The 15,242-nt window shown below is 33.8% G+C and overlaps 1 pseudogene; it reads right to left on the bottom strand.

Annotated features, from left to right (window-relative positions):
* Positions 1-5,173: 5,173 nt before the first annotated feature.
* Positions 5,174-5,884, bottom strand: LOC149172370 (leucine-rich repeat receptor-like serine/threonine-protein kinase BAM1 pseudogene; annotated as a pseudogene).
* Between the last annotated feature and the right edge of the window lie 9,358 nt (positions 5,885-15,242).

Genomic DNA, 15,242 nt, shown 5'->3' with positions numbered 1-15,242 from the left:
AGCTTAGATAGAGATCAAATCTATCCAGGTGCAAACTATTTATTCAAGTTTTACACTTTAAAAGAGGTTTGCACCTCGAATATTTGATCCCTCTTTACTCTTACTAGATCCGTGGTTAAGATGGATCTATACTGGTTTTAAAATTAGCCCGTATAAAAAAAAATAAAAATGGTTTCTAAAATTGTTTCCGGTTAGCTAAAAAGTTGATGTAAGGAAGCATGTTATCAGTCCAACTCTGAATCAATGTGCATTCGCCAATAACAACCAGAAATAACTTCCTCACTGCTGCCTTGTCAAATAAGTTATGATAAATTTTCCCACTCCAAAAAAATGCCACTTACTTCTCAAGAAAACGAAAACTGACTTTTTAAAAATGTAAAGAGCTATAATTTGATGTGATGAAGGCTTGACATGTCCGAAAATGTGAAAAGATGTAGTTGAGCGGAGAAGCTCATTCTACAGCCCAGTGTGATGTGTAACTATGTCCGTCCATCATCAAAATTGAAAGGTCATCAAAGTTGAAAATTTGCTCATATCGACCAAAAAAAACTATACAAAATATTTAAATAAAATCTGTTTATAAAAAAAAATTGCATATGAAGAAATTAAATCCGTCTCCAGTTATGTTAAATCAATATTTAAAATAGCTCTAGGCTGATTCTAAACATCATCCAACCAAAATTAACTTTCTAAAAATGTAAATGTAAAGAGTTATGATAAAGCCTTGAGCTTTAAAATGTGAAAAAATGTAATTATGGTCCTACGAAACCTTTATTTGGGCAAATAATGTACGTGGGTGAGTCAAACTCAACTTTATTATCCTATTCTTAGCCAAAGTCAATGCTGGGTGAGAGGTGAGTAAATTCGATCATTTCAGTGTATGTACTTCACATTGCAAGTCGTTGTGGTTCTCCGACCGCGCCGAATTATAATGCTTAAGAGCCCTATTTTTGCAAATAATGTATGTGGAAGCTAAATGTACAGTTGGCTAATATGGAATCGACTTTTATTATTTATTTTATTCTTATGGAGAGTTCATACTTGGCTAAATTTCTTTTCTTGCCTTTGAAACAAACCTGAATCAACTAATTCTCAGTAGAGCATTTGCCATTACAAATGAACCCATTACAAATTCTAGCAAAGTAATTCACAAATTATTTGACCAATGTGATAAGGAACCCATTACAAATTCTAGCAAAGTAATTCACAAATTATTTGACCAAAAATTTGTAATTAGAAGGGAAATTGTATTTCAATCTTGATATAATTACAAGGTTTAATATTTGTTACTTCTTTTTTTAACTGTAAAATTGTGTAATTTTCCACATTTTTGCCGACATCTCCGTGATATTGGTTAATTATCTAATTTTTATGTTTTGTATTAATTTTTATGTGATATTTTATAATAATCATAGTAATATACATAAATTAGAGGTTGAGATTTATATGCAATTATGTTTTATTTTTCTATTTTAATTAAATTGATTCTTAAAAACAATTATATAAACAAGTGCTATATGAAGTGAGTTATGATTTTTTTAGCTTGTGGTATTGATAAGCCATGGTATTGTAACAAAATCTATTTACATATTAAGAATATCTATTGTAAAGTGGAGTGAATTTCAATGTTTAAAAATATTGTTCAATTTTTTGTTCTAAAAATCAAGAACATAGATATGCTTGGGGTTTAGGTCACACTTCCTACAACATTGTTGAAGCATATGCCTGTGTCAGGGTTTAAGACAAATTGTGAATCAGGGAATTCATGACACTATTGTTTTTAGTGGTTCCTTGAATATAAGTCACCATTTATATTTATTATGTCTCTCGTCATACACAAATCTAAGTCATATTTTCAACCAGATTGATCATTTGTATCAATGTATCCCTAAGAAGAAGTGTCTCCATATTCTCAGATCAAACAACTCCAATGTTAATCATATGGCTAATTTGGGTTCAAGGATAAATCAAGGTGAACGTTGGTGGCATGGGAAAAAAGGCTATGTAACCCTTCCTTAATGGTTAATGACTAGACTCAAAAATCAAAGCGGAGGAATAATTCCTTATGGTTTAATGTAACATTTCGTGCTTTGTAAATTTTGTTTTTTATTAGGTCAACAATTGTGAATGTGAATGTAAATAATTAATAATTAATAGTTAACACTAATTAGTATACTAAAGTGGCATGTCTCAAAAGACATGATTGTTCTACCCACCTAAGTATATATATGAGACCCTCACTTGTAACCAAATCATATTCTTCATTCATATATTTATTCAATATATTCTTATTCCAAAAATATAATCTTTCCCGGTATCCTAAATATCTTGGACTATTTGACATGTGTATATGAGTTGTCTATTCATTGCATACAAACTTTGATATCAATGTCATATCATCTCATGTAATTCAAATATTTCTTTATAAATACAGCTTGTCCTACAATGGATACTTACATATTGTAGATATTTTGAATATTTCGTCACATATAGTGGAATATTGTACATATTATAACATTTTGTTCATAAGCTTCAATGTTAGAATTTTGTAGATGGTCATTGATACATACTCCATTCTGACCATGTCCACTAGTTTCAATTTACTTATGTAAAGCATGTATCTAACTGAACTTTAACTCATTCTCTTTTAATAAATTATCTATTTTTAGTTCTTGCTTAAAAAAACATATATTAAAAAGTTTACAAACTTAAAATGGTATCTTATTAATTTGTTTATGAATAAAAATCTGTATTCTTATTTTGTTAGTTTTCATCGATCTCCAATTTCCAAACCACTTGTCAAAAAAATGAATGTGTATAGTTAATAAGGATTATTTATACATTATTTAAAAACAACTCGCTCACCAAAATACACCAAACTTTATGATTAGTGATGAAAATCTGCATCTTGAAAAGAACTCTTTTGGGCCACAAAAATAGTTCATTGTGAAAAACTAAAGGCAAAAATTTGTTTTATGTATTTATTTTATTTTATTTTGGTGGATAAAGGAAAAAATAAAATAGTGGTGCAACACCTTATTGTATATATATTACATATCTAATGGATGGAAGAACATGCCACGTGCAACAAAGCTTATTTATTTTTTGAAAATCAAGGATAGCACTACAGAATAAGATTATTATCAGTGATGAATTTATTAAAATATAAAATGGTAGGCTTTGGGTTAGATGGATCTTCATCTACGAGAAGTATTTATGAAGGTTTGGCCTCTAATTTGATTTGAAAAATGTCTCATGGCCTCTAATTTCGTTTGAAAAGTATCTCATTTGTTAAGTATTTATTGTGTAGCACATTTTGAGGTACTAATTATAACTAATGCTTCAAATCAGTTTCCCTAGTTTACTTATATTAAACCTCAATATTTGATTTTAATAATATTTAGGCATTAATACATGTTCTAAATATAGTCTAGTCTTTAATATTGAATTAATATAGAATTTAGGTTTTATTATTTGGTATTAATTTGAATTTATTTAGATAATGGTTAGGTTTTTATTAATATTTCATATATTAAGCTATTTAGACTTTATGTTATATAAATAAAAAATTTAAGTCATATAGTGATCAGGTTTATAAAATTATTAGGTTATATAGTCATTAGGTTTTTTAGTCATATTTATATTAATATTAGAGTTATATAGCAATATATATTATTATTATTATTAAGTTATATGTCTTATATATTAACATTATTTTGTCATATAGAGTCATTAACTTATAGTATCATATTTATTAATATTAATATATTTACATTAGTTTTAGATAATAATTTTATATAAAGTTTATGTCTTATAAAGGTTATGATATTAAAATATTTATTTTAGTTTTTAGATTGATATAGGCTTTAGGGTTGATTTTGATTAATTCTAATATATATATATGAAGTTGTAGGCTTGATTGTTATTAATTCTAATATATATATATGAATTTGTTTAGACCTTAGGTTAGATAAATATTTAGATAAATATTTAGTTATGTCTTTAGGTTATATAAATATTAATGTTATTAGGTTTATGATTTAAATATTAAAATATTAAAATTTATATTCTAGTTTTTAGATATTATTACCATTAGGGTTTCAGGTTTTTTTAAAAAAATTTGATATTATTATCATTATTTATTTTAGTATCTAGATAATTATATTATTTTAAGATTATTTTAAAATGTTTAGTTTAATGATTTTGTTTTAAAGTTACTAAATAAATAAAATTAATTTATTAAAATTAAAATCAATAAATTAAAATAAAATTAAAATTAAAATTAAAATTAGGTTTCATTATTTATTTCCAGCCGACCTGTGCTTTGCCTCTATTATTCTGCCCTCATGAGTATTTATTTCCTCCATCTGGCTCTTCTTTTTATCATCTTTCTCTTCATCTTTCTCTTTTCCCTGATGATGGATCCCATTTGGGATTCGAAACGTTGGTGTAAAAACTCCATTACTGTGGGTTCTCCGATCAGAAATTCAAATAACACAAACCACAGATCTCTGAAATCCAATAATTTGGTTAATAAATTATCAGGTTGGTTAGGAAAATATGCAAAGGAAGATGGAAAAATTAAATTAGGTCTTGCAAACCAATTCCTCAAATCGTTTCATTCAAAAATTAACAAAATAAATGACAAATTATATAATAATCCATTATGAAACAATAAGTTTGTTAAGTTTTCCAAATCTACAACCATGTAATGATGATTCACAATTCTATGCTCTTGTGAAAATATATAAAATATAGAAATACTCATTATCTAAAATGTTTCAATTTCAACAATATTTTTTGCAAATGTAAATAAAGCATTGTTACTTAAAATCTCAAGTCAGATGTGTTAAAACTCAAAATATTACCTAATACTAATTTTGACACTGGTAATTGAAAATAACTGATATGTAAATAAATTATTGTTAACTGACAACTCAATTCAAATGTGTTAAAATCAAAATATTAATCTAAGACCTATAATGTTGAATCCTCCTCTCTTAGTAGTTAACACCTTTGATCCTTACTACACATCCAATCAACCCTGAACTACCCAGCTAAGGATGAGAATGCCTTATTCCAATCATATCCTACAATCAAATGTGAATCATGAAAATTATTGCCTGGGACTGAAGTATGTTAGCATTACTACTACCTAGCGCATAGTAGGTCTTCAGACACTCTGTTCTTGTATACAGATCAGAGCCACTAAGAATATATGCAGGGCTTCCTCCACTGGGACGTTGATAAGTCTGGGATCAATAATCTTCATAACTTCTTCTCTGTTCCAATTGGCCATCTTCTTCACCCAGCCTATGATGTTCATATCCTCTTCAAATTCGCTTTCACCCGCCGCCTTTTTGCTCGTGATTAGCTCAAGCAGAACCACTCCAATTATGTATACATCACTCTTCTCGTCCACTTTCATGGTGTATGCATACTCTATAAATTCAACATCCAATATTAAATGGTATGCTACAGCAAAGGCCAGTGGCAAAACCACCGTAAAATAATAAATACGCATACTATGAAGCACTTCTGACTTCTATATAATTGCTTTTATTTATAATGCACCGTTGCTCTACCTCATCATACTATGTTTATAATTGGCATTAACAGATCATGGACTTCAATAACAGACCATAGAATTTTGGAAAACTAGCAGCTCAGTTAGACTTTACGGCGACCCTCTACTAAAATTAGAAATCGACGACTTTAAAATTTAAACATGAAACAACTACTTACCTGGAGCTATGTAGCCAAAGGTCCCTGCAACTGAGGACATATATTCCGATGCACCAGATTGATGCAAGAGTTTGGATAGGTCGAAATCTGCAACATGAGCTTCAAAGTTGGAGTCCAAAAGAATATTGCTAGACTTCATGTCACGATGAAGGATGGCTAGCCGACAATCGTGATGAAGATAGCTCAATCCCTACTTAATTTCCACCGCAATTTTGTATCTGGTATTCCAATCCATAGATGTGGCATTGTTTCCATGAAGCAACCTCTTCAAGCTTTCATTCGACAGAACTCATACACCAGAAGGTTGGTGTCATGGTTGAAGCAAAACGCCAGCAATCTAACAACATGTCGATGGCGGATTCTGCCCAGAGTTTTAATCTCTGCATAGAAGCCATGAGCATTTGAAGAGCCTATCCGCGTAAGTTTTTTCATTGCAACTACTTCCCCATTGGGCATGATTCCTTTATACACAACACTCTCCTCCTTTTCCAATGACATTCTCTTCTTTAATGCATTCCACCACGTCATCAATTCCGAAGCTGAGTGTTTGGAAGGTTGTCATCTTCCATGGCCTGCCCTCGCTATCTTTCTTCTTAATTGTGACTGCTCAAATTGCCAACACCAACCAACAAAAGAAGAGAATTCCAAGCACTAAGAGAGGAAAGAGAAGTTGAAGCTTGATGTGTATTCGAACGCGCACCCCTTTGACACTAGAATTACAGTTGCCCAACTGTTCTTTGCACAAGTAGTGGTTCCCTACAAAAGAGCTTTCTTTTAAATGAGATAATAGACCACCCTCTGGCACAACACCGGAAAACTTATTGAAAGAGAAATACGCGGAGATCAAGCTCGTCAATGCATAAAATTCTTTGGAAATGCTCCCGTTGAAGTGATTTCTGGATAGGTTTAAAGAGTAGAGAGATCTTATCGTGGTGATTTCAACTGGGAGGGTACCGCTGAATTTGTTCTGACTAAAATCAATTTCTGTCAAAGGAATAAAGTTACTAATATCCTTAGGAATCTTACCAGAAAGTCTATTTTTGCTGAAGTCGATAATTTCAATCTGGCTCCAACTACCAATGTCTAAAGGAACTTCACCAGATAATCTGTTTCCTAATAGATTTAAAGAGTTTAGAGTGGGCATCTTTGTGATTTCCATTGGGATGGGACCGCTGACTTTGTTCTGGCTAAGATCAACGTAACTCAGAGAAATACAATTACAAATTTCACTGGGAATCATACCAGAAAAACTGTTTGAGATGAGATCAATGTATGTCAGAGTGCTACAGTAGCTGAAATAGATATGGCCAAACTCTGGTGGCACAATGCTTGTTAGTTGATTTCCATCAATCATAAGCTTCTGCAAAGCAGATAATTTCCACATAGATGAAGGAATAGAGCCACTCAAACGATTATTGGAAATTATCATTGTCTGTAACATCGAAGATACATTATTAATTACGTCAAGGATGCTCCCACTGAGATTATTGTTGTCCAATGCAATCATAGTCAGCAAGGGTAAGTATAGCAAGCCTTCAGGAATCGAACCATTCAAATAATTTTTCCCCATGTAGACTTCAAACAGCGAATCGCATTTGCTGAGAGAGTCAGGAATTGACGCAACAAATGAATTATTAGTTATATCTAATCTTTGTAGCCTTCTGCCCTTGTTGATGCAAGAAAACCCTGCTTTTACCCATAGTATGCATATTCAAATGCATAAACCTTTTTTCCCTAGGAATTAATATGATCTACCAGGTCAAATCTTCATTAGATAATGGTTAAGGCCCCTTTTATTAAAACTCAATGGACTGATTTATCAAAATAACCACAGATCAACCCTCAATCAATCCTTTCATCATCGGGATTTAATGACTCTTATAATCGTTTTTTAATCTTTAATATCGGCGCTCTTTATACATCCACTATCATTAAGCTTTCATTAAACCTTCGTTAATCTTAATGCCCACACATATAACTAAACCCCATAAACCTTTATTAACTTTGGGTCATACATAGGCTTAACCCACAAATCAGCTATCGACGCTTTAATACTATTATAAACCTTTTATAATAGAATACACATAAACCATGCGTAAACATACCTTTTCTTGTTCCTTCATTACTTAGCACATTTCTCAAGGCTTCCTTTATCGCAATTGTAATCCTCGCAGTCACACTAACACATGACTCTTATTGCATTCGATAAGAGATAACACATCAGACTTCAATATATTATAAATTGCATTCATTTCTTTCTCGGGTCGCATTGGTTAAGGGTCATGGCACATCTACTATGGAATACTTGCGATGCGATCAAATCTCCAATCGCATCGGAAATCGCAATCACCCATCACATTTCGCATGTTTCAAGACTTGTGGCCTAAGGTTAAGTCCTCCCTTTGGAATATTGCGATGTGAGATTTAACAACAGTCCTCCACCGTTGATCTGAGCGCCTAATCCAACAGTTAACAATAAGATCGCATTTCGCAATTGCAACTCGCTTGCAGCCAGGGTTTACCCACTGCTATAATATGTTGCGATGCGACACAACTTCCTCCTTTCACTGTGACTTAATCCTAGCCATTGATCTTCTAGATTCGACTGCGCATGTACATTAACATTCCATTTCTTCGTTCATCTCTTTATTTGGGTTATACGCCATTCTTCAATGGTTCTCGTCCTTCCACTGTTCCGTTGCGCGACTCCTCTTGAGCTTAACTCTATGTGTTTCTTTGATCAAGATCGCTCCAAACCATTACTTGGGTTATTCGAATGGATTCAATGATCCATTATGTTCCTCGGTATTATTCTTCTCCTATGTGTATTCACCTAGACTTTGCCTGCACACATATGTTATACAAAATACTCTGATTCATACATAACTTTAACATTTTATATTCAAATCACACATTTACACACTTTGGAATTAAATCTATGTATATGTACATACAACCAATAATTACATAGCAGTACTCTCTGTCCCTCTTTGGCCTAATCTTCTAATTACAGTGGCCTCTGATTTACAAGCTGCTCGTAGGCTTACAGTCACACTCCAATTATCTAACCTGCTATCTATCTAACCTATCCAACCTCTGTCTATGCCTTTTTGGCTTGCATTTATACAAAAGGATTCTAAAACCAATTCCTGGTTTAGATCCATAAGCTTCTCAAAAAAATCATAAAATCTCTTCCTCATCCCTAAGGATTCTCTCAAATCCACAAAATCATGAACTAACTCCTAACTTGAGTTTTACAATCAATTCTCAAATCCCTCAGTTCTCTCAACTATCCTAAATCTCTCATATTATCCTATATTCAATAATATTGAAAATATGCCTCACTATATTCAATTAAATCATATTCTAGCTTCTGTCATTAAAATCACTGAAAAATATTAATAATTACATTAATTCAATACTTAGGAAACCAAATTCCCTGAAACATAAGATCCCCTATGTCTACTAAAATACAATGATAATGTTGAGCTGAATGCTCCTGCATCAGACTCCCCATGTAAGAAAATTTATGACCACCTGGTCATAAGTCTGGATAATTGATTCCTCTTGGATCCCAGACTTTATTTTGTAATCTGTCTTTGCTTGTCAATTGTTCTATTGCTGCTGTTGTCTGCTACTATTCTCCAGGTCTCCATACCTTATGTTGTAATGCTCCACTTGCCATGCTTTCATAGTCTACTGCTGTCTTCCTCTTGTTGTCACTCCTTTCCTTTCTTGTTGTTGTCTTCTTCTGAGACACTTTCATCATTAACCTTCTTATCAACTCAATTTCTCTGTCCAGTATATCCTTTGTCTTCTGATTGTCTTCAACTCTTAATCGCAGAATTTAAATTACTACTACCACTCTTTTACCCTTACTCTCTTGTTCACTCTTGCACCTTTTCAAATGTTATCGTATTGTCTTTTAGCACAATTTTCTGCTTTTGTTTTCTGTACCTGTCAACTTTTTATTGTCTTTCATTTATGACAACTTATTTGTCATCCTTCATTTGTAATTTATCCTGAACATTTATCCTCTTCTTTTCCAACTTCCTCCTTTGAAATTTTAACTCTCTATATAATTCAATGATTTTACTTGCAGTAAACTTTGGAAATTTTACACAATCTCCCATTTCTTCATTTGATATTGACCCATCATCATATGGTCCTTCTTCCTCTACTAAATCTTTCTTAACATCCTTCAGTAGATGTTCTTCCTCTTCTTCTTTCATTGGGTTGTCTACCTGTGCCAAATATGTTCTAGTTTCTGCAACAAAATCTGCACTCATAAGACAATCATCAAAATAAAATATATAAGGCCTTTGTACCTCTTCTTCTTCTTCTAGCAACCTTTCAGTATGTTGCTCTGATATCTCCTTTAATTCCTCTATCAGCACATCAGTATGCTAATTCAAACTCAAAGAACTCTTGAGATTATTAACAATTCTCGCTCCAATACCATCTGTTTTAATGATGTCTCTTTGCACTTGTTTATTGTAGCGAACTAATTCTTTTCCATTCTCCTTGTCATATTCTGCTTCAAAACTTTAATTTTTTGGAAGGTATTCTTTCATGTTTTTGACAGTTTTAAAAGACTGCATATTTTCTTCCAAACCCGTAACCATACACAAATTATCAGTTTTAAAATCACAAGTCCTTATAGTCTCCTTTGATGCTTCAGTCATCAAGTCTTATGGCTGCTCTAAATCGTTCATATGATCCAACTCCGTTGGCTCTTCCTCACTTTCAAAAAGTAATGGTCCACGTTCTGGTTCACATACCAAAACTTCAACATCTTCTTCAACATTTTCCTTTTGTTGTAGCTCAACTCTTCTGAGCTTCTCTGTCTCCAATTTAACATCTATAATATGTTCAAGCTCCCTCAGATCCTTTATCAATTGCATAATCACCCACTGATCTCTCTTCTTTTGTAGCCTCTACCACTTCACCTTCTTTCTCATGGCATAACCATATTTCTAGTCTGTTTCATTTCTCTACAACATTTCCATTAATACTTCAAGATGAACTGTTATCTTAGCCATTTCTTTATCATATTCTTCATCACCCATTCTCATGACATTTGCCTTGGAATCCTTCTCCTTTTGTCCTTTGCTATGATCTCTTTTATAACCTATATTATGACTGTCACTATTCATCATCCTCTCCATCTCTATGAGTTCCTCACTCACTTCACTATGAGTTGCACTAAAGCCTCTACAACAGCAAGTCCTCCCTGCCACCACTTACCTCACCAAGCTCTCCTCTGTACTTGGTCTTTGGCAAGCACTTGGTTATCTATCTCTGGAACCTCCTTTGAGCAATTCTCTTTGCTCCTTCTAGGCTTCAACCCATCTACATCTTCTAAGAACACAACTGTCCTCTTTATCCAATCCCTGTTGGAATTCCTCAAGGTTTTGCCACAATCTTCTTTCACTTAGAAACTCTTACCATCTTCTTTTATGTCTTAGCAATTCTACCCACATCCTCTGTGGAATTGCTTTTGGGAGTTTCAACAATACGTTTTCATCAATACAAAGACCACAACTTTCCAATCTTCAAATAAAATTAAAATTATAACATTTCATCTCACCTTTAAGATCTATGTCTGATCTTGTCTCCCGATTCACCTGCACTTTGAATGGATTGTTCTTTTCACTAGCCTTCAATTGTATCTTCAAACTCTGTTACTTCAAGAACTTGCAAACATCCCTCTTACAATTTAACTACTGTAATCCTGCTCTAGAATTTCACTCATTTAATATCTGCTAATCATTAGACAAATTTGCATACCTTCACCTATCTTCAAGATCTCACCATTTTTGCAAATCTGTTTCAGCAGATCTTCATGCTTCCACTGCGCAAACTTTCTACATTCAGCTACTGTCAATCAGATTTAGAATTTTGTTTTTTCGTTCAATCTTCCGGCTTTATTTTGGCAAAGGTTAACTGTCGGAAACAATTTCTCCTTCACTGAGTTTTCTTCCACTCAGAAATCCTTACCAGTTTCCTTCATTAGTGCTTCTTAAGGCTTGATCTTATTTTGCTGAGATACTTCATTAGCTGCAACTATCAATCTTCAATCTATTTCTTTATCCAGCAAAACTCAAATCAGAGTTAAATAAAACAATACCTGCATGATTTCATAAGAAGTATCCATCCACTCTTCACATTCGAGTGAATCTCCATTCTTCAAAACATCATTGTCGATTCTTTATGTTTCTGCAATCTCTTCTTAATTATTACTCATTTGCCTCTAAGAACTTAACTGTTCTTCTCTAATTTCAATTTCAAACATTTCACAGTTCCAATTATACGGATTCATTGGCCATAAATCACTAGCTCTACTTTTCTAAAAATCTTAACATTCTATCAAAATGCAGAAATTACAAGATTAGTATTCCTCTTACCAATCTCCCAGCTTTACCTTAGTCGAAATCACCAACTGTCAGCAATACTCTGTCCCTTCTTTTGCACGTAGAATCTTCTTCTACTCTGATACCACTTTGACACAAGAAAACCCTGCTTTTACCCACAGTATGCATATTGAAATGCATAAACCATTTTTCCCCAAGAATTAATATGACCTACTGGGTCAAATCTTCATTAGATAATGGTTAAGGCCCCTTTTATTAAAACTCGGTGGAATGATTTATCAAACTAACCACAGATCAACCCTTAATCAATCCTTTCATCATCGAGACTTAATGACTCTTATAATCCTTTTTTAATCTTTAATATTGGTGCTCTTTATACATCCACTATCATTAAGCTTTCATTAAACCTTCGTTAATATTAATGCCCGCACATATAACTAAACCCCATAAACCTTTATGAACTTTGTTTCATACATAGGCTTAACCCACAAATCATCTATCGGTGCTTTAATACTATTATAAACCTTTTATAATAGAATGCACATAAACCATGCGTAAACATACCTTTTCATGTTCCTTCATTACTTAGCACATTTCTCAAGGATTCCTTTATCGCAATCGAAATCCTCACAGTCACACTAACACATGACTCTTATCACATCCGATAAGTGACAACACATCAGACTTCAATATATTATAAACTGCATTCATTACTTTCTTGGGTTTGCTTCTTACATCGCACATCGCAAATCCTTATCGGCTCGCTCCATATCACATGTTGCATTAGTTAAGGGTCACGGCACATCTACTATGGAATACCTGCGATGTGATCAAATCTTCGATCACATTGGAAATCGCAATCACCCATCGCATTTCGCATGTTGCAAGACTTGTGGCCTAAGGTTAAGTCCTCCCTTTGGAATATTTCAATGCAAGATTTAACAACAATCCTCCACTGTTGATTTGAGTGCTCGATCCAATGGTTAAAAATAAGATCACATTTCGCAATCGCAACTCACTTGCGGCCGGGGTTTACCCACTACTATAATATGTTGTGATGCAACACAACTTCCTCCCTTTGTTGCAACTTAATCCTGGCCATTTATCTTCCAGATCCGACAGCTCCTGTACACTAACACTTCACTTCTTCGTTCGTCTCTTTATTTGGGTTATATTCCATTCTTCAATGGTTCACTATGGTTTTGGTTATTTCAATGGTTCTCGTCCTTCCACTGTTCCACTACGCAACTCCTCTTGAGCTTAAATCTATGTGTTTCTTTGATCAATATCACTCCAAACCATTACTTGGGTTCTTCAAATGGATTCAACGATCCATTATGTTCATCTGTATTATTCTTCTCCTCCGTGTATTCTCCTGGACTCTGCCTGCACACACATGTTATACAGAATACTCTAATTCATACATAACTTTAACATTTGATATTCAAATCACAGATTTACACACTTTGGAATTAAATCTCTGTATCTATACATACAACCAATAATTACATAACAGTACTCTTTGTCCCTCTTTGGCCTGATCTTCTAATTACAGTGGCCTCTGATTTACAAGCTACCTAGAGGCTTACAGTCACACTCCAATTATCTAACCTGCTATCTATCTAACCTATCCAACCTCTGTCTATGCCTTTTTGGCTTGCATTTATACAAAAGGATTCTAAAACCAATTCTTGGTTTAGATCCATAAGCTTCTCAACAAAATCTTAAAATCCCTTCCTCATCCCTAAGGATTCTCTCAAATCGACAAAATCATGAACTAACTCCTAATCTAAGTTTTGCAATCAATTCTCAAATCCCTCAGTTCTCTCAACTATCCTAAATCTCTCATATTCTCCTATATTCGAGAATATTTACAAATATGCCTCACTATATTCAGTTAAATTCTATTCTAGCTTTTCTCATTAAAAGCACTCAAAACTCTTAATAATTACACTAATTCAATACTTAGGAAACCAACTTCCCTGAAACACAAGACCGCCTATGTATACTAAAATAGAATGATAATGTTGAGCTGAATGTTGTTGCATCACTTGCAGAGATTCAAAGGGATGGAACTATAGAGCCTGTTGGAATGAAGATGCACTTCTACTAGCTTTTCAATTATGCCCAGTTGTTGAGGCACGAGACCTATAAAATTGTTTCCCAAAAGCCACAAGACCTCCAAATTTGGCAAGTCCCAAATGACAGATGGAATCCTGCCCTGTAGTGTATTATAGGACAGGTCCAACATCCTCAACTCTCTTAGCTCTGCAAGTTCCACGGGTATTTCACCAAAAATACTGTTATAAAATAGATCCAAGAATTTAAGGTCACAAGCTGGCCCAGTTGAGGAGGGATAAGGCTTGTGAGGCGACAATCAAGCAGATTGAGTTCTACAAGGTTGCTCAAATTTCCTATCTCAGGAGGAATCCCACCATCGAATGAATTTTTCGACAAATAAAGTGTTTTGAAATTCCCCAGTTTTCCAAGCTCTTCAGGTATTTTTCCACTCAAATGGTTTGCAACGATTGAAAGATATTTCACACTTTTTAGGTTCCCATATTCACTAGGAATTCTTCCCAAGAAGGAATTATCTCCGAGATCAAGATGGTTGAGCTTAAGGGGATAGGCCAAATCCAGTGGCAATGCCCCTGGCAACTCATTGTAAGAGACATCGAGGACCTCTAGGTTCCTCAATTTTGATATGTTTGAGGGAAGGCTTCTAGTGAGGTTGTTTTCAAAGACATCGAACACCTTTAGATTCCTTAAGTTTGATAAATTGGAGGGGAGGCTTCCATTGAGGGCGTTATTGGAGAGGTCGAGCAATTGGAGTGATGAGAAATTTGTGACTTGAGTGGGGAATGGGCCTGAAATAGCCATTGATGAGAGATATAGAGCCACTACTCGACCCACGAGGTCACAATGGACACCAGTCCATGCGCAATGGATGGTGTTATGGGAGAGTGTCCAGGTATATAACATATGGTCAGGATCAAGGAGGGTTGCTTTCATTGAAATGAGCGTATTGGAATCTCCATTGATTGATGAGTTGTGGAGGGCAGATGATGATGGGTGTAGAAACAGGGCGAGGATGAAAAAAGGTAAGATAACAGAGAGATTTTG

The sequence above is a fragment of the Pinus tabuliformis genome, chromosome 4_2 (assembly GCF_031772625.1).
Source record: "Pinus tabuliformis cultivar Carrire ecotype Pingquan chromosome 4_2, CPIR1, whole genome shotgun sequence".
NCBI lineage: Eukaryota > Viridiplantae > Streptophyta > Pinopsida > Pinales > Pinaceae > Pinus > Pinus tabuliformis.
Note: the sequence above shows the minus strand (reverse complement) of the source record. Positions and strands in the feature narration are given on the sequence as shown.